The sequence below is a fragment of the Microtus oregoni genome, unplaced genomic scaffold (assembly GCF_018167655.1).
Source record: "Microtus oregoni isolate MIOR12 unplaced genomic scaffold, Mior012 000092F_ref0000046, whole genome shotgun sequence".
NCBI lineage: Eukaryota > Metazoa > Chordata > Mammalia > Rodentia > Cricetidae > Microtus > Microtus oregoni.
Genome location: NW_024544604.1, coordinates 3,958,930 through 3,978,297, shown reverse-complemented (window position 1 = coordinate 3,978,297; position 19,368 = coordinate 3,958,930).

Genomic DNA, 19,368 nt, shown 5'->3' with positions numbered 1-19,368 from the left:
CCTGCCTGGCTACTGGCCAATCAGCGTTTTATTAAAATATAATTGTCAGGGTACAGACCATAGCCCCTCAGCACACACACATTCCTTTTTAAAAAAAAGAAAAAAACAAGAACTCTGAATCTAATCTCCTTTGGTTAGCTTTTCTCCTGACCATTATCCATAACAACTTGTAACCAACATTTTAAAGAAAGGCAAACATCCATAATCTATTTTTTTGGGAATGTGGGCATAGTTTTTCAGGATACTTCCTGCTGACTGGGAGCACTGACAATCTTATAGGGACCTAAAGAAAATTTAAGATTATGGTCAAGTCCTGACTAGAAAATTCTGTGAGGCTTGATCATCCCAGCCAGCGTCTTAAAACTGTTTTGGATGCAGAACTCAGAGGAAACTCTAACAGAGGTTCTCTGAAATGTTGGATTATCTGGACCTTCTGCTCCTATTGGAGATTCTTTGAGGGTCTTCCTTGATCAACCCTGATTTTTCTTAGCCCAGAATGAATCCACAGCCTTTAATTTCCTGTGGAAACAAAACCAAAATCTCTTTTCGAAAGTAACATACCTTTTGACCTAAATTTTGAAGTCAAGGCATTTTCAAAATATATATGTTGGATTAATCCAGCAGCATTTATAATCAAATACCTTTTAGCAGCTTTTTATCCTTCCTCAGCCATCAAACAATTCAAAGACATAATAACATACAGTATAAAGACTCTCTGTATATTTTTCATCTTTACATGGCTTTATTTTAAACTCTATATTTTTTTACTTTTAATTTTTGACTTTTTGAGACAGGATTTCTCTGTGTATCTTTGGCTGTCCTAGAACTCACTCTGTAGACCAGGCTGTCCTTGAACTGACAGAGATCTGCCTGCCTCTACCTCCTAAGTGCTGGGATTAAAGGTGTGTGCCACCACACCCAACTACTCTCTTCTTTATTTTAAGGACTTTATCCTTTTTCTTTTCTCTTTCAAGCCTACATATATTTTTATATACACTGTAAACCATTTAGAGATTTCTTTTGTCTGAATATATCTTTGCTATATAGTTCTCTTTTTCTGACCATATGAGTCTTTAATTTACTAAATGATATGGCCCACCCAAGAAAGTGCTGCTATCAATAAGCCATGCTTAACTCTATTCCTTTCTGTCTAGAATTATTTCCCAAGCTTTCTCAGGCTTTATGTAGATGCAGTTGTCCATGTGGGTGGCATTTGTTGACCAAGGTTTCTGTTCTACCAGGTCCCCTCTTGCTTCTGGCTCTCACTTCTGACTGCTAGACTCTGTTCCTGTTCCCTGTTTGTGCAGAGGACTGTGATCTAGGACAGTCATCTGTAAGTCTCCCTGAAATAAATAAATAACCCTTTATTATATGTAATTCTGAACAAGTGTGGGATTATTTTGTAAGTTCCACCATCAGCATCCATTTGTCTTATACTTTGTTTCACCAGTATCTGAGCACTGTAACTATATATGAGCTAGTTATTTCCTGCCACTTTGAGTAGGTGAAATACCAAACATTTATGGTAGCATGCTGTTATGCCCAACCTGTAAATGCCTGGCATTCACCACCCTGAACATGTCAATGTGCATATGTGTGTACCGCCTCTGGATAGTGAAGGGAGGACAGGCTGGGATGTAGACATATATCCACAATTATGGCATGTTCGCAACTCTGTGGCCTCTCTTTGATTTGTGTACCCCTTTCCTGGCTTGATGTCCTCACTTCCTACTGACATCTTCTGAAATCACTTCCTGTATAAATTAATTGCACTTAAATCTGTGTCTCAGGCTCCCCTACTCCCCACCAGGAATCCAAACATTTCCATGACCTAGTTAGTGGTCAGACTATATGTACATGACTTAGGCCCAGACAGCCATTGCCATAGATTTAACCATAGTTAAAGGAACAAAAAGTTCTCTTTAGAGGCACCATGAAGATGGGAACATCCTGATACCAGTAACAAGAGAACCAAGGGTCTGTCTTATTGAAAATATTTCCTTTTTCTATCTTCTTCCTGGTCTTGACAGAATTAACCTTGTTAAGTATCTTTGTTAACCTTGTTAATGTCTCTGTTTAAATATGAAAGTCGATGGTACTAGCCAATGCTCTCACTGGTGGGGTCAGCTTCCCAGCAGCCCTCGGATCCTACCGGCTTTCCATAGATTAGCATTCGGACTGCAACTTGAGGAGTCACCAACCATCACTCCAAGGATTTCTTGAGGGAAAAAAGACCTTATTCTAAAACTTAAGCCCCAGCAGGGAATGTAGCTACTGATTTCATTGGCTCCTAGGCAGAGAATGCAAGCTTCAAAAGTTCTGTCTTCCGGACTGGTGGAGGGAAGTCCTATTGAACTAGCTGAGCCAGTCAGTCCTTTCTCGGGGTCCCCAGAACATCAGGTTTCTGAGGCCACCTGACTGAGACACGGATGCTGCTGTGGATTCACCAAAGTGCCACCTCGGAGGACAGGGGCACATGTTTGGGATTGTGGAACACCAGGATTTCCACAGATGTTGTCCTTCGGGGATCCCAGGAGTCAAGGCTGTGAGAATCGAAGAGAGCATCAACCTGTTACCTTGACAAAGTCACTCATGGGTGAGCTTCCAATACCAGGGCAATATCAGGGACTGTGGTAAAGTCAAGGAAGAGACCAGCAGGAATATCTGTCTGAATAGACACTGTCCAAGAAGAGTAAGAACAAGACAGTAAACGTGAGAATTTAAGTTACCACAAACAACTAGTTAGCATGGAGGAAGGGAGGGGGAAAAGAAAGATAAAAAATATTGGCTTATTTTTCTGCCCTATCAAAAAATAATATTGCTACGTGCCAGTGGTCTCTGATTATATATGGAAGACTCCTTAGGCTTGCAAAGAGTAGGGCGAGGATAGCCTGGACCAGAATAGGCTGAGCTCATGCATTAGGACAGTGCAGTCTTGCTTCCTGGCCCCCAGGTCAGCCTTCTCTTACATTAAGAATGAGTTCTCTGTGCTCACCCCCAGTGAACAGGGTTCGCATGAACAAGAAGACAAGTTCCCCGGCTGCAGCCAGAAAGGCCTTCTCTGGCAGAAACTCCAGTTGCACACCGACATTGTCTTCTCTTGTTCATATTTGCGTTGAACAGGCCATTATCCATGCTGACATTTTGCATCTCGTTAAATGCCAGCAAATCCAGCGAGATGTGGCTTTGACCCATAGTCTGCCCTTTCGGGCAAGCCTCTCATGCGGTGGTAACTTTCAGTCTTATTTCTGATATTCCACTGCTTTTTTTTTTCAAAAACAAAACTGGATGAAATGCTTCAGAGTCAATATTATCTCCGCTGAACATTTAATTGAGAAATGTTGTTAAAAAGGCATTTGGCTTAAATGATCTAAGTGTGTGTGTAGTTATTTATTTTCCTGCAGTAAAGTGGCTTTGAATGATTTTTGTTATTATTAGGGAATTAAAGAAGAATTTGCCTTAAAATGTTAAATGTCGTGTCCTTTTTTTTTTAAAAAAAAAGAGCTCTTGGTGTTGCTAAATACAAGGCAGAAAGTGCTGCTGAGGGCTGCTTTAAAGTACCTAGAGGGGTGGGGGAGGGGAGTGATGGACTCAGCAGGCTCTGAAAGGGAAGAAAAGCTCAGCTCCCACTTACTACATTCAGATGTGAGGAACACGTAGTGCAGACAAGCTTGTGGGGGGCTGGGCTATCTAGTCTTCATAATGGCTCAGGGGTGGAGCAAGCCCCCGGTCTAACTGGGCAGTCACTACCTGGCTACGAGGCTATGGTAGGTGTGGACACATTGCACATCAGCCCACCCATCTTCTTCTAGGAGTTCTGTGACCACACCTTCTGGCCATAGCTAAGAGCCAAGAGGCATGGACAGTCATCCCAAACAGGGGCCTCCACATTTTGTTACTGGGGATTCAGGGAGGCGATGCAGTTTGTTGGGTGTGAGGAAAAGATAGAATTTTGTACAAGGAGTGTGAGCCTTGCGGAAGCATGGGCTAGAACGTGTGCCTAAGTAGGTTAGGAGGCCCTTATGGCAGTTCTTAACCTAGCAGACTTTGGCTGCTGTTTCTCTGGAGATCTGCTCGGGCTTTGTGTGCCCCTGGGGTCTCCGAACTCCCCCTGCTCCTGACTTGATACCTTTTTTCTTTCGCTGGCTCTGGAGGCTTTGGTTTTCTGAAACCATGCAATATTTGATTAAGAAAGGTGGTCCAGGACGGTTGGGAGCTAACTTGCCCTAAAGCAGATTCCATTTTCCCGGCATCTTTCATTCGCAAATATAGGTTTTCATTAAAACCAGAAAAGGATTTTTCAAAAGACTGAGTTGCATGTGTTTTGGTTCAGGAAACTCAAGAATTGTGGTCAGGCCACAGAACCCAGGCTTTGGAAACCCAAGAACAATGTGGAAATTGCCCTTTAACCCTTTCCTCCTTTGCTTTCTTTTCTTGATTCTGAGAAGTCTCTCCAGTGCTTATGGTCCCTTTGCTCCACATTTTCAGTTCTGTGCCTAGCTTCCTGCCTGTTCTCTCTCTCTCTCTCTCTCTCTCTCTCTCTCTCTCTCTCTCTCTGTCTCTGTCTCTCTCTTTCTCTCTTTCTTTCCTTCTTTCTTTCTTTTCCTTCCTTCTGTCCTTCCTTCCTTCCTTTGAGACAATGTCTCATGAAGCACACACTGAACTTAAACTTACTGTATTCCTGAAAATAATCCGGAATTCCTGATTTCTCTCCCTCCCTCTGAAGCATGCTGGAATTATAGGCATGTACTGCCATGATCAGTTTATTTGGTGTAGGGGATGCAACCCCTGGTTTGGTACTTGCTAGACAAACACTTTAAGAATTGCTCTACATTCCCAACCCAAGAGGTTTTTTTTTTCTGTTGTTATTTTTTTTGTGATGCTGAGGACTGAACTCAAGGTCCTGGACTTGTGACGCAGGAGCTCCAGCAGCAAGCCACGTTCTAAGACATTCGTTTATTCAACAAACCGTGAGTGCATACAAAACATTTGCTATTGGATTATGCAGACAGGGAGGGGAGGGGAAGGGGAGAGAGTGGGAGAGAGATAGATAGATGAAGAGAGAGAGAGGGAGAGAGAGAGAGAGAGAGAGAGAGAGAGAGAGAGAGAGACTGGGGATGGATCCAGGCTATCATGTTTGCTAGACAAGTACTCTAGCACTGAGATCAATCACCTGCCAATCAACACCTGGCTTAGAGATTGGCTAGTTCCTGTTCTTACCTTCAGGGAACTCATTAGAAAGAGGAAATTAACGAATGTAGCAGAAAGGAAGTTCTGTGGTTGAGGCTGTACAGTAGTTGGGGAGCATGGCAATGGCATGACCTCAGGGGTTCCTCATTTGGTTGGAAAGACTTCAGGAGAAGTGATCAGGGAACACCTACAGGGATACTCAAGCCAAGACTTCGTAGTTAAGTGCGCCAGTTTTTTTCCTCACAGAAGCAGACAGGAAGATGGAGCTAGAAACCTGTAAAAGACAAATGGAGGAAGCCAGGGGTGGAGGTGGGGGAATGCCCAGTCTCCGTGAAGGCAGAGGGACGATGAGAAAGGCCTCAGCTGAAAGGCAACGGTTTCGAAAGCCTCTTCAGGCCAGCAGAGCACAGGACAAACTGCCCACCAGAGAAGTCGTGAGTCAGACTCCAGGCCACCTCTAGGCCACCAAATATCACTAGCTGAGAACGGCCTGGGAAGAGCGTGGTCTTAGACACTGTCAGATGTCAGATGTACAAAATAGTTTCCAACAAGGGGAAGTCTGGTCAGTGTTCTGTCATGGCTGCCATGTTAAATGAAGCTTACCTTGATGGAGAAGGCAGAGAAAGACATTTATAGCATGAAGATAGCAAAAGTCCGCATAATAGAAAGCTGGCGATTTCTTCAATGAACTCCATTTTGAAGACTAGATGTCCACATGCAGAAGAAGGGAACTGAATCCTTGTCTCAAACCACATGCAAAACCAACTAACAATGAATAAAATACCTAATATAAACACAGAATCATAGAAATCACTACAGGTAAGCCTAAGAGAACAACTGTCATCCAGCAGTGACTCGGGGAAGGCGTCTCCTGGTGGCGATTGAGGAGATGACCCTAGTAATATAGGATAAGCATCAAAAGCAAGGAAAATACAGACAAATGGTGTATATTCAATAATCCCACTGTATATCCAAAAGAAACAGTATCAGAGTGTTGAAGAGATATCTGTTTTCCTATGGTCATTGCAGCACTGTTTATAATAGCCAAGAAGTAGAATCAACAATCAACTGAACTGGACAAATGATAAAGAAAGCCGGATGCGCGCGCAAGCACGTGCGCGCGTGCGCACACACACACACACACACACACACACACACACACACACACACACATACAGAGCAGTTGCCCAAGCTTTCAGTATGTGACAAAATACATGAGTGAAAGAACTTAAGAGAGAAGAGATTTGTTTTTGTTTTTGGCTCACAGTTTGAGAGGTTTCAGTCCATGATGCTTGAACAGCTCACGTGATGGTGGTCAGCAGGTCAGGGAGGTATGTCTTTGCTAGCAGACTCTCCTTTCTCTCTATCTCGATCAATAGCTTATTCAGTGGTACACCCATATTCAGGGTAAATTCTCCTCCCTTAGGAATAATCCTGTCTAGAAACACCCCGTAGGCATACCCAGAAATATGCTTTTCTCAACCTCCTAGGGGCTTCTCAACCAAATCAGACTGACCATAAGATTATTACACGCAAAAAAGCACATGCACACACACACACACACACACACACACACACACAAAATAGAAAATTATTTTGTTCTAGTAAGAAAGAAAGCTTATCATTTGTGACAAATGAACATGGAGAACATGAGTTCAACAGTTTCTTGCTGAGTGAAGCAAGACAGAAAGGCAGATACCCGGGATCTCATGTGTGAATTTAAAGATGTGGGATACATAGAAACATTGAGCAGAATGGTGGCTTCCAGAGGCTGGGGACTTGGGGAGACACTCATTAGAGAATGAGAGTGTTCAGTTATGTCAGGTGACTGCAGTTCCAATAATGGCTGTAGATTTAACCTTGGCTAAGAGACTCGATCTTCCTTCGTTATTCTCACACAAGCACAAGAGGGAAGCACATGAGACAATGGATCAGTTAACTAGCCTGGCAGTGGGCATCAGATACTCAGAGAACAAAATGTCTTATAGACTGTACCTGCTATTAGGCCTCAGAAAGATGGAAAGACAAAAGGAGAATCAGGAACCTTCTTGACTGGGAGTTAGAATTTCTACCTGGAGCTGAGCTGCAAGAGCCCCACTTTCAGGTCCCTGATGTCTGATCTCTTCCTTGTGGCTAAAGGTAATTGGTTACCAAACACTTACTGTATAGCAACAGAGATGGAGGAATCACACGCAGGAGCATCTAATGTGTGCCCGCTGCCATGAGGCCCCGTTGCTATAATAACTCATGTAGTGCTCACTGCAGTCTGGAAGGGAAGGCCGTGGGACATCTCATTCTGTGGAAAGTGGAGACACAGAGATTGTAATTTTGCCACAGACACACAACTGAGATGTGTCAGGATTCAGAACTGAAACGGATGCCCTGTCCTCTGGCTGCACTCTCAGCCTTAGACCTGTTCTTGACACGTTAGCTCTCTAGACAGGGCAGTGAATGAGAAATCGCCACATAAGCATCTCCTGCTAAGTAAGCCCTGCTCCCTTATGGAAGTAGCAGCTTGGAAATATGAGTGAGCCACACAAGTGGATTGTAAGAAAGCCAAGGGCATTTCTCAGGCCTTTCCCTGGCTCCAGCTGCTATCACAGCCTGCTGCCAGTAAGCCAGGGTTGGCTAGGGCAACCCTGAGAGCATCCTGAGAGCCTCTAGAGGGCATATTGGAAGTGCCCTTGAGAGGCATGAGCCTGAGTTGCAGACTTGTCCTGTGCATCCCAGGACACTAAAAGCCAGTCTGAAGAGAGCCTTGGCAACTGCAGTGCAGGCTACGGCTGAGCACAGTGGCCAGGAGCTCAGGGTTGTCATGGTGTTATACAGTCTGAAAGTAACGCAGTGAACCCTCAAAGCAATCCAATGGGGAAATGTCTCAGGGTACTTTTGTGGGAAGCAGTTCAGCACTGGAAGTCTCCAAAGCATCTAGAAATAGCCCACATGAAAGAGCATCCTCCCCAAGCAAGCCAATGATGACATCATGGGGCCGAGTGGAGTAGGCCTGTACTCTAATTTCCTCCCACACTCCGGGATGCCAGAGAAGTAAGCAAGGAAGAAAGACCCAGAAACTGCTGCGGGTGCTACAGCTCTAAGGGCAGCCTATTCCATGCACTGGAATGGGCAGGGTAGTGAAAGGAGGCAGAGACTTTTCCAGCAGCTGCCTTTAGAGCTGTAGCACCCCTTGCCCAGCTGCTGTACCTTCTAGAAGCCTTCACAGATTCAGTGGTCTGGTCTGATCCCAAGTATCTGGGCTACCCAGAGGGTAGAGGACCTGGCAACAGAGAAAACTATTTGCCCACTTACTGCTCAATGTGGTATTCCCATGGCCCTCTCCTCAGCAGTTTCTGGGTCTTTCTTACTGGAGGGAGGAAGGGAACTGCAGGACTTAGGAAGTGCATGAAATTTACAGGACGGACGAGTGAAGATCCTCAAAGTTGGAAGATCTCCAAGGCCACTTACCAAGGTTATCTAAGCTGTGAGGAAGAGATGCTCTGGCTGGCCCAGATGCCTGGAAATTTCTGCAGCAACCTCCTGGGATGCAGCTTCCATTGCCCACGCTGGGGTGGGCTTTTCAGTAAGGCAGCAGTGTTTCCGTCACCTAAGTTTAGACTCCTATAACCCCAGTAGACTAGCCAGTTCACTAAGCTAGACTCCATGGAACTCTTTCGTAGACCTTTCCTTGGTGTCCTGTCTAGGGTGAACAGACTTTTGTTTATCTCTCTCCAGGAAAAGTCACACAACACGACACTTGCATGACATTCCCTTTGCTTTTCATGTTGGCCTATACCAGTGGGTATTTAATGGTAGAGAGGCCTAAGTAGGGAAGGCTCCATGTTGAATTCACGACATCCCTTGGCTTTCCTACTTCCCTGTTAGATTTGTTATGATGCATGAAAACAATGCCAGTACTCAGACATATGCATGCACAAATATGAAAGAAATACATATTCACATGCAAACAGGAAATTAGGAAATTATTGTATATACCCTTTGCAGATACAGATCCACATGTCCTGATATATGCATGTACATTTATGCGCGCGCGCGCACACACACACACACACACACACACACACACACACACTGATTCTCATGGGAAAGTAAACACCAGTTTCATTGCTCCATGGGCTCATCTCTCTGAGTCAAATAAGCACCGAGAGAGATGAAGTGTCTTTTTCCTAAGAGCTATGAGCCGTTTCCCTGAGGAACTGTCAGGAAAATGTCTCCTTCAAAAACTTTCAGGAGCTGGGGAGGTATCTCGGTGTTAAGACACTCCTCTCGCAGGATCAAATCTAGCTTTGATCCCCAGTACCCACATGGCAGCTCACACCCACCTGTCAGTCCAGTCTCTGGGGAACTGATGCCCACTCTGATCTTTGTGGGCATAGTACAGGTGGTTCACAGGTGTTCACACTTAGTCAAGACACGCACAACCAGAAAACAAAGGTAAACACATCGAAACAAGAAGGATCTCACAGAAGTTTCCTTTCGTTTTGTTTGGAGAGCCTCTCACTACATAGCTCAGGCTGGCCCCAAACTCATTATTCTCCCACCTTGCTTAGCCTTTTGAGTGCTAAGAGTACAGTCATGTGCCATCATGCCCATCCAGACATTCTTCAAGGGAAATTTCCTGTTAAAATATCTGGTTTCTTGATGGGAGCGGGTGCAGCAGCCTACTCACTCCTCACAACGTTGGCTCTTCTCTGTGTGGCATAGCTCAGGCCCTTTCACCTGAGACCTTTCATGGGCTCCAGCATGAGCCAGTGTGGCTGGCTGTCTCACTGCTAGAGGCCTGCGCCACTGAGGCAGAATCCCGGGCTTGTTTTCCCCAGGGCTGCGAGAGCTGGCACATGCGGAGACTCCTTTCACATGTGGAAAGCTGTGCCATGAAGGACATGGGCACTTTTCATGATCACCACCCTAGGTGAATCAAGGCCACATGGCCATTAGAGGAACTGGACAGGCTGGCCACGTGGACAGAAAAAGTCAGTCACAAACATGTGCCTAAACTCTCTTCAGCAACAAGACTGGACTCTGTAGCCAAATGCCAGTCCGCCCCCACCCCCACACACCCCGAAGAATGAACATGGGAGAATTCCCAGTGAGAAGAAGTTGATGGCCCCTTGTTCCTCATGAACCAGTTGAAAGGGGAGATCTTCGTATGGCCTGCAAGATGAACAGGGTTGTGGAGGCCCAGGACTGGTCTGGCAAAGGAGATCACCCTGGACAGACCACCTACTCATACATTTGGGAAAGCAGTGAAGTCTGGTCCCGGAGGACTTGCAAGACATCTGATGGACCAAATGCAGCAGTTAGAGCTCCAAAGGCTTAATCTTGTTGGCTATTGTGTAAAAAGACAGACGTCAGGAGAGGAAAACACTGACTTACCACCTCTAACAGTATCAGACGGAAGGTGAAATCAGTCCAGTTTTACTGGCAAGGACCCATCAGCTCTTCTTCCTGTGGAAAGGAAGAAGAAAATGGAGAGGGAACTAAAAGGAATGGAGGAGGGAGAGAACAGAGCATAGAAAGCAGGAACAAGAGGCAGGCGTGTGAGAATAGTCAGCACAGATCCTGTTTCGTGTGTATCCAGAACAGCACAGGAAGGTTCTATGCCCACAAAATGCCCTTTTCTATTCGTGTTGATAAGTAGCTCAGTGTTGTATTCTCCCACTTCTGACAAAGACACGACGCCAAGAACAGTATTTTGTTCTGACTGAAACTAAGTCAAACCCCAGGGGTGGGGAAAAATCACCTAGTAAGTTATCTAGCTATGTAGATATATGGCTACTGATATATACCCTCCTGATCTGGAGGGGTCAGAGTTATGGTTTCTATCGCTGTGAAGAGACACCATGACCATGACAACTCTCATAAGGAAAGTATTTAATTGGGGCTGGCTTACAGTTCAGAGGGTTAGTTCACTATTGTCATGGCAGCGAGCATGGCAGCATGCAGGCAGACATGGTGCTGGAGAGGGAGCTGAGAGTTCTACCTCTGGATCCAAGGCAGCAGGAAGTGACAGTTACAATGAGCATGGCTTGGGCATCTGAGAACTCAAAGTCACCTCCCATGACATACTTTCTCCAACAAGGCCACTCCTACTCTAACAAGGCCACACCTCCCCAGAGTGCCATTCATTCCCTATGAGCCTCTGAGGCCACATTCCTTTAAACCACCACAGGAGGCAATAGGGATGGGAGGGGTGGTAGTGAGTGGGTGTACAGCAGTCCTATTGAAAGGGTACAGTGCTACCAGGCTGTGGTTGCCTTTGGGGGACGTAGAAACTGTATTCCTAGACATGACTTTGAGAGAGATAATAAAGATTCAATTTTATGGTATGTCTCCAACTATAAAATGCCAAATAAGTTTTTTAAAAAATTGTAATTTTTCATTATTATTATTGTGTGATAAAGCAGGCAAGAGAGTGTGAACACATGTGTGGAGGTCAGAGGTCAACGTTTGAGCGTCATGTCTTTCCTTCCATCTTGGGTTCTGGGGACCAAATTTAGTTCGTCAGGCTTGTGTGACAAGCGCTTTTATTAGTTTGCCTTTTTTTTTCAGCTTTTAAAATTAAATTACGTTGAGTGTTTATCATTTGTTACTTGACCCTTAAAAGGATAATTGAAAAGTATGAAATGGTCTCACTCGCTGCTCTCTTCACTTCCTCCACTCTCCCCCCCTTCCCTGCCTCTCTCCTGTTAACCACACAGGCTGGTGTTTTGGCATAATCAGGACTTTCAAGTTAAATAAAATTAATTTCTTGTTTTCAAACAACACTGTAGCAGTTTTTAAATTCTCTGGCACTCTTCCATTGAGGGGTAGCATCTATGCCTGCTCCCCTGGAATGTGCCAGGCTTGCTACTGTTTTGACCAACTGTGTATGGAGAAAATGACACCGTGGTGTCTGAGCTGGCTCCTAAAAGGCCAGGCAGCTTCTGTCTGTTTCTCCTGGGACTCTCTTCATGCACCTGTCCTTCGGGGGTCCAGGCTCTCCATGTTTTTGTCGCAGGATACTCTCAGAACTCAGTCACCGTGCCAAGAAGCCTGAGACACACCAGAGGCCCTGTAGAGGTGCTCCAGGGAGAGTCTCTGCCAACCTTCTGGCCATCAGTGAGCAACGGTGACCATCACCGTGCAGGAGCTACCTTGGCTGGCCCATCCAGTTGAGCCTCTAGGGGATCCCAAGCCCTGCCACCACTCATCCCGAGTGCTGAGTCCTCTCAATTCTCAGCCCCAAGACATAGTAATACTTGTTTGCAGGGTCAGGGTAGTCTGCTACTCAGTGGTGGTGAGTGACAACAAGCACCTGGCATGCTTGGTACCTGTGTAAAAGGCTCCAAGTTCTTCCCGGGTCTTGTGTCGCTGTGGACTCACATTTGTACAGAGCGAGAGTATTGGGTGTCTCAGTACCCCACGCTTCTGCAGCTAGAGGAAGAAAATGGCCGTGGGAGACATGGGGCATTAGTGAGCTGAGAGGGTTGTGGAGGCATCTTCCATAAGAGGCAATTAAAATGGGCAAGTTAACCTTTAAAGAAAGAGGCTTACTTTCCCTTTGCATCTTAGAGAGTTGACCTGCGGCAGATTTGAGAAATCCCTTCTTTTAGCTAGCCCAAATCACCTGGCTTCCTGGTGTTTGGACACAGGAGTCTCGGACTTGTGTACATATGGAAAGTGCGTCCAAGACCATGGAGAGGCCCTGAGCCAGGCCTCTCCTCTGAGCTAGGAAATGACAGGAAAGGGAGAAGAGAAAAAAATCAGGAGAGGGAAAAAGACAGGAGACAGAGGAGGATCAAGAAAAGGAGAAGAAGAAAGGAAGGAGAAGGAAGTGGTGGAGAGAAGAAAGGAAAGAAGGGAGGGAGGGAAGGAAGGAGGGAGAAGGAGCAAGGAAAGGAAAGAGGGAAGAAGCCACGAGAGGGAAAGAGGAAATGAACAAAGAACCTGAGTGAGAGAAAAGAGGAGATGAGGGGGGGAAAGAGGGATGGAAAAAAGAGGGGACGGCAGGGAGGAGTGAGGCGTGAGAACAAGGAGGAAGAAAGGTAGGAGAGGAAGAGAGACAGGAGGAATGGGAGATGAAGGGGAGGTGGAGGAAGGCAGAAAATGGAAGCCGAGAAGTGAGGAGAGGAAGGAAAGCCGCTTCAGCGTGGCTCCCCGCATGGTGTTTTCATTTCCCCCTTTCCTGTCATATTACCTTCATCATAAGCAGTTGGACTAAAGCACGGCGAAGCCTACCCAGGCAGGAAGCATTGCTTTAATTCACGCAGGTCATGGCAGACCCATTGGCATTCAGCGTGTGAAGTTGTTTGAACTTACAAGGAGTAACCCAGCAACAGCAATTACCCCACGTGTCCGTCGTGCTCTGATGATACAAATGCAAGCAGAATGGAGTCTCATAATTTCACACGGTGACAAAAAATTGGATTCTGCTGCTTCACCTTCACCTATGAAGGTGCAGGGAGATGCCAGCAGGCCAGCTAAATATACAAAGTCCTTGGGCTAGGCTCCACTCATGTGGGCTCCTTGCCCTGCTCTCTACCTTGGGCTTGCTACTGGGGGGGGCGGCTTTTGTCTGTGAGAGCACACCCCAGAATTTATCAGATTTTCTGTGGGAAAGGCTAGAGGCTGGCTAGTAAGAACACATTCATTCAGAGTTCAGTGTTCACAAATTGGGATTTATTTTTTGTTATAAAGAACCAGAGCTACGTCAACACGGGCACTAATCGTTGAAAGGAAAAGCAAAGCAAAACAAAACAGGCAGAACAATCTTGCCATAATATGTAATATTTAGTGAGTTCCCACTCTCAGCGTGGTACTGTCTGGAGTCCGTTACATACATATCTCACTCAGTCTTCAAAGCAATTCTGTGAGGGCAGTTTTGGTATTCTCTCTATTTAAGAGGTGACGATTTTGAGACACAGAGAGGGCAAGCTCTGCCCAAGGTCACACAGCTAGTGAGTGAGAGACCCTGGATTCAGGTTCGCAGAAAGCTAATTAGCAGAGCAGCATCCTCATTTTTTTTTTGGTAAGGCCACTCCCAGCTAAGAATTCAAGTTGTTAAGAATCAGCATGTGATCAAACCGGACTTTCTGAACATGGCGGACAATGAAGGCTGGCTGAGAAGCCAAGGACAATGGCACTGGGTTTTGATCCTACTGCACGTACTGGCTTTGTGGGAGCCTACCCTGTTTGGATGCTCACCTTCCTAGACCTGGATGGAGGGGGGAAGACCTTGGTCTTCCCACAGGGCAGGGAACCCTGACAGGTCTTTGGACTGGAGAGGGAGGGGAGGGGATGGAGGATGAGGGAGGGAAAAGGAAGGAGGGGAGGAGGTAGAAATTTTTAATTAAAAATAAATAAAATAAATGGAAGAAAAAAAGTACCCACTTCTATTCTTCAAAAAAAAAGAAGTTAAGTATCCTGTCCAACTCTTCCCCATTCATTTAGCCAGGGTTACTTCTTGCCTATCTCGTTGCTCTGTATTTCATGCATTGGTTTAAAAAAAAGTTCACTTAAACCCTAGATTCATGTTCCACCCTGTTGGACTTTCTCATTACGATTCGAAATCAGTGAGGTTTTTTTTTATTTTCTGGAAGGTCTGGTCGACTAGACTAATCACAGCTGTGTTTGAGGGGATCTCTGAGGAAGGGATATTTCGCCATGCAGTCTAGATTGGCAATCAGGGCCCAGCCTGGGTCATCAGCTGCCAGCTCCCAGGCCAGCTCCGCAATGGGCTGAGAGCTCTCAAGTCCCACTTTGCTTGATGGGCACAGTCAGTGGCCTCCAGGGAGTTGGCTGGAACCCAGGAGCCTGAGCAATTCTTTAAGCTGGAGGTAACCAGCCAATTCATCTCATGCTGGGTCACCATCAGCAAGGAGTTGATGGAGGGAGTGGAGGAATCTGGCAGTTCTGTGTATGGTACAGGCAAGAGCTGTTCTTAGGTTACAAAATGTCTCTGGGCTTGAGTCTGGAGGTAGGTGTGCCAGGAGAAAGATGTTCCCTCGCTGTCACCAGGAAACAGATTTCTAGGTCTTCCTTGTAAGCAGGTGGCCTGCCAGCTGACGCGAAAACATCCTGGCTCTGTCACCTTGGCACGACAGTCAGAGACTCCCTAGGTCCCTTATTCCCCAGCTATGGGAAGAGATAGGCCAGTGTCCTATTCTCTATAAAACCAAACAAAATGGAATATCCCCTTCTCAGAGCAACATTTAACTCCCCTTCCCCAACTTTTCAAAAATAGGGGAGGGAGAGAGTCTGCCAAGAAGCTATAAATGGTGTCCTCCTTAGGCCATTTTACTTTGGCAGAAAAGGGGAAAGTTCTAGATTCCCAGAAACATATGGTATTAGGGATTGCCTTGTTTGGGGTCCAGTTTTTCCAAACAGATCTTTCTAGAGAAAAAAATTTGAATGGGAAAGGGTCCCCTTTTCAAAATGATCTATTTATTTTTATTTTATGTGCATTGGTGTTGACCTGCATGCATGTCTGTGTGAGGGTGTTGGATCCTCAGGAACTGGAGTTGCAGACAGCTGTGAGCTACCATTAAGTCCCAGTCCTCTGGAAGAGAAGCCAGTGCTTTAACTACTGAACCATCTCTCCAACCCCAAGGAAAACTTGTAAATGGCACATTTCACATGGAATCACGTGATTTGGAGACATTGGTTCCACGAGACAATCTTTTACAAGCCAGTTGGGGGATGCTGAGGAGATTGATTAGTTGGTGACATTTCTCTGGCTGAAACCCAAGGACCTGAGTTCAGGTTTCTGGCACTCCCAAACTGGGTGGGCATGGTGGTTTATGCCTGTAATCACAGTCTGGGCATGTGGAGACACATGGATCCCTAGAATCCACTGTCTAGCTAGCCTAGCCAAGTTGGTGAGTTCCAGGGCCAGTGAGAGACCCCGTGTTGAAAAATAAGGTGTTTTGGAAGATACCTAACCTTGACCTCCGCCCTCCTCCACACACATGTACACACATAGGAGCATCCATAGTGACGTGTCTTTCAAAGACATTTGAGCAAAACAAGATATACTCAAGAACTGAATTTGGGTCATGGACCTTTACTTTGAAACCCTGGGAAAACCCCAACCACTTCCAGCTAAGGGGACAGAGATAAGATCATACAGTTGAGGCACAATAGCAGATGGCTTCTTGGTGTTAGATGAACAGCAGGGTCCCAAGCCCTTCCCTACCTTCTGGATTCTGTTGGCTCCTTCCCTCTTCCTCAGCAATGAGAGTCTGCATCTCTATATCCAGGAGGTGTTTCAGAACCTCAGAAGACTCAGTTTGCCTGTGTGAGCTCGAAGCCTTGACTCTCCACTCTCAATATACAAGCAAGGCTGCCCTCCCCTCCCTGTCTCTGGGTCCCACCATGCTCTTAAGGTCGTCCTTGCATTTTCCAAATAAAGGTACTATAGTGAAGCCCTGCAGCAGGTGAGAGTCCCCCTCAGAGAGCACCATCAATAAGCAGAGCTCTGGAGACTGCATGTAAGGAGAAAAAGCCTTGTCTGTGGGATGGTCGGTTAGTGCAGACCTGGCACCTACCGGAGTCAAATCTTTCTCCTCACCAGGGTCACGTACCCATGTCTCAGAGCAGGAGCGCTTGTTAGCACTGAGGCTGGCTACAAAGAGACATGAGGAAAAAGACAGCAGAGACTGTGTGGTTGTATAGCCTGGGGAAAAGCTACCACTGAAATGGGGGATGCTTTTTCAAGCATATTCAGTAGTAGAGAACATGCCGCCTTGGCCCATCTCAAATAATTACTGGGACCATGCCTCTGAGTATCCTGGAAATGCAAAATAATGAGCATGCCATTTCAACTAATAATACTTTTATTAAAAGTAAAGTTCAATTCAGTGATGTGAAAAAACAGGCGAATGTTCGTTCTTTTTATTTCTTTCCCTTCTCCTCTTTCCTCTCCATTCCTTTTCTTTGTTTCTTTCTTCTTGTCGCTTCAGAGGGTGTCATTCTGGTTCTGGCACCCCTGGATAGCACCGGACCTGGGGTCACCTTTGAGCTCATTCTTGGTCACTGAAGATGGCACAATAGAAGACCTGCTTGTGTTTTTCAAGTCTTCTCCCAAGGAAGAAGAGAGAAAGCCTGTTCGAGGTGGGAAGGTCTTCACCTTTGCTGTGTTGTGCTGTCTTTAGGAGCTGGGAAAGCTCACGGATGTTTCCTCAGAAAATAATGGTTTCAACATGTACAAAAAATACAGTCACAAAGGAAGCCGAAGATATTAAAATATGCTTATAAAAATATTAAAAACCAGAAATATGATAAATACACAATTATTAATGCCTTAAATATGATCCAGTGGCAGCTCTAATAACTATTATGATTTCCAAGTGCTGCTAAGCATATTTCATGATACCTACAACAACTATAAAGTGCTGCAGAAATACCCACACTTTTTCTTGGTGATAAACTTCCAGATACACTAACAACTGTGGACATGCTCAGTTGCAAGCAGAGGTTAATAAAAATAAATTATGGATTTGTCCTATTCCAAAAAATAGAGTCCACCTGCTAGGACCTATCTCTCTAGATACCAGGGTGGAGAAACTAGCTTGTCTACCTTCTGTTTTCCAGGGTGAGAATGTGATCAGCTGGGCATGGTTGCCAACAATTGCTCGACCATCCAGTCAGGCACATTCTTAGCAGCTATTTGCGAATTCCTGCTGTGTCCCAGGCACTTCATTTACTTCAAAAACATCCATTTACACCTGGCATGTTGGTACCTACCTGTAATCTAGGCATTTGGGAGGAAAAAGGCATGAAGATTGTCATGAGTTTGAGGCTAGCCTTGTCTAAGTAGCAAGATCGTTTCTCAAGAAACCCAAACAATAAACCATCTATATAGGGCTTTGGTGGTGGGGTGATCATACTCCCCAGCTGTTAGCACATGATGAAACTGGCTCCGCGGAAAGGCTTGCTTGCCTTTATTTCCTCTCAGAGAGCCACTGCCCTCGTCATCCTCAGTGTTTGCTCTTGTTCCCCTCCCCCACAGTCATCCTAACATGTGGCCTAAGACATGTACACATCTTTGTAATTCAATACCACGTTGTGGGTGGAATTCTTATTTTTTATATCCAGTCTCTTGCTATGTATCTCATTCAATTTCCTACCTTTTTCTTATTGCCGCAGCATTGTGAAGAGGTGCTGGCTGCCATCAGGTGGGCTTGTGTGTGCCTTCCTATGCCTGGAGAGTCCATCGAGTGCACTCTGACGGCGACTTTGAAATGGCAATTTGCTCCAGTCCAGAATAGCCTGGAAAGAGAGTAGTAATTGGGGAACTTTCTAGATCAGATTGGCCTATGGGCACATCTGTGGAGATAGTCTTGATTGATGATGGGTATGAGAAGACCCATCCAGCTTGGGTGACATCATTCTCTAGCCTGGGTCCTGAAGTACACAAGAGCGAAGGAAGCCAGCAGACAGCATGGGTGCATTCATGTCTCTCCGCTCTAGCCTATCGATATGATGCGATTGGGTGCTTAGCTTCCTGTCTTTATTTCTCCAGCGTGATGTAGTATATAAGGATTGTTAGCTATGTAGATCCTTTCCTGCATGATGTTGTTTTTATCTGCTATTTTACCACTATAATATAAATGAAGCTAGAAGATGTACATATCCACTATATTTTTTCCATCCTCTTTCCTAAGGATTAAGCCCAAATTGAGGCTAGCTGTCCTCCAGGTTGTTGCTACCAACAGGTCTGTGGTGAGAATCTTTAAAATAAAAATACCTCCACAGACTTGTGCATGAGATATTTTCTCTGACTCCTGCACTAGGATGGGGTGGTCACTAGATACTAGGACATGTTCTCACAAAATGTCACTGAGCCAAATCAGATTGCTTTCTTGAAAAGTTGGGCCAGCTTACCTCTCACCCACGGAGCACAAAGACTCCGTTCTCTCCACATCCTCATCAAAACGTGGGGGGCTGTCCTCTGCAATTCTGTCCCTGTCGAGGGGTGTCAGAGTCAGGCACCTTACACACTGCAGTGAATGTTTGGGGTCCCTAGGAGTACCACTGGTATGTGCCCCAATAGTAACAGAACCATGCATGTTCAGGGACACATTGAAACTGTTCTATACCAAACTTGCAACATATATCCCTACATCTATTTCTCCCTCGTGGCCTTCATCATGGCCTAAGAATCAGTGGAGCCCAGAAACA